Source organism: Camelina sativa, chromosome 13 (genome assembly GCF_000633955.1).
Source record: "Camelina sativa cultivar DH55 chromosome 13, Cs, whole genome shotgun sequence".
In the NCBI taxonomy this organism is placed as follows: domain Eukaryota; kingdom Viridiplantae; phylum Streptophyta; class Magnoliopsida; order Brassicales; family Brassicaceae; genus Camelina; species Camelina sativa.
The window spans coordinates 12,298,578-12,300,471 of NC_025697.1; positions in this window are offsets into that span (position 1 = coordinate 12,298,578).

Below are 1,894 nucleotides of genomic sequence, written 5' to 3' on the forward strand. Positions count from 1 at the left end.
ATTGGGTTGACTGTTGTCGGAACGAGGCCCACCTTTTTGTTCAAAGAACCACTCCGGATACCCATGGAGTTGAAAACATTCTGAGACATCGTGTCCTTGACGACGACAGTGAGTACATGAAAGAGTAGAACGATCACGGAGCGAGGAGCAGAGACAACAGCCGCTTGAGGTGAAACCTCTGTTTTTACCGTAAAACCAATCGCCTCTGTTTTAGTTGTTTCTTTGGAGCGTGCAACGTTGAGATTTTGTTCTTCACGTATCACACGAGAGTAGACTTGAGTTAGTGGGGGCTTGGGATCTTCACCAGTGATGGTAGAACGGATATTGCTGAAGTGTGGAAGATCAAGACCGAACAAGAATTGGTGAACACGATCATCTTCATGTTCCTTAGCAATATCCAGGGCAGCAGCACATGTACACTCACGACCCGTTTTATAGTGTTGCAGCTCCTCCCAAAGCTTCGACAATCGGCCATAATATTCCAACATCGATTGTCCGTTTTGCTTGCACTCTGCAATCTCGTCTTTGAGAACTTGCTTGCGAACCCCATTACCAACAGAGAACCGAGACCGAAGACTCTCCCACAAGATTGAAGCCTCGGCAATGAAAGAGACAGTCGAACGAAGCTTAGGATCAATAGAGGTTCGGATCCATCCAACGATCATGGAATTTGCAGCACGCCACATGCTGAGATCGGGTTCAGATGTCGGTTTTGGAGTGGATCCATCGATAAAACCAAGTTTGTGTTTTGCCTGGAGAGAGTTCTGCAGTTCCGTAGCCCACTCAGCATAATTATCCTCTTGTAAGATAAGAGAGGATATCAACGCACCAGGATTGTCAGAAGAGCTGAGTTGGTACGGAGATGGTGCGGATGCAACGACCACCTTTGCGGAAGTATCTTGAGAAGTAATAGACATGGTGCGGCGGCGGAGACAAACAGCGGCGGCAATAAACTAGATAGAAAGACTCGTGCGGCGGCGGCGGTTGGTTAGTAACAACGGCGGCGGTGGCTCTGTTCGTAAAAAAAATTAGGTCACAGAATTGAATTGCTCTGATACCGTGAAATAAGATAAGGTAATGTGCGAATCTGTCTGTTTATTCAATAGAGGTTGAGAGTATTTATACAAGAGTAGTTCCCTAACTAGAAGATAACTTTGTACCCACGTAAATATAGTTTATAGAAGATTTACATATATCTCTTAGTCCTAATACGATTAAAGAAACATTAAGGATAAACCCACCTGTGGCACTTGTAGCTCCAAGAGAGGCTTTAAAAGATATAAAGATTGGAGGTTATAACATTCCAAAGAAAGCATGGATCCATGTCAACGTATGGGCTCTTCATAAGAATCCAAATGTTTGGAAAGATCCAGAAGCTTTCATCCCTGAGATAGCAAATCCATTTTTAAGGGTATGCTAAATCTAACAATTAATTTAGATAAAAAGAAAATTGATCTTACGGTTGAAAATATATTTTTCTTCTCACCCCTTCGCAGCCAAGGATTGCGTCCACACATTCACACTGCTTCGTTCAAGTATCACACTCCTTTGCTGTCTCATATATTGTGAACTGCTTCGTTCAAGCATCAACTTCGGTTAGATGTTTTGCTTGTGTTCCAAGATCTTCTCATCCATCATTTGCATAAAACAAAATGGCTTTAAAGGTTAAACTCTTCATCTAAAAACAAAAATACTAATAACCAATACTTAAAAATGTACTTTTTGTTTCTATCACTTGTACAAAAAAATAAACATCTTTACAATGCACCTGCTGACAAAAGAAAAGGCAAAATAAAGAGAAACTTACCAGCTGTGATGACCAAATAGAAAACAGAGAGTGAGAGCTTGAGAGAAGAGTTCTTCATTTTCAAAATTGCTTTGGTTTTTCTAACTT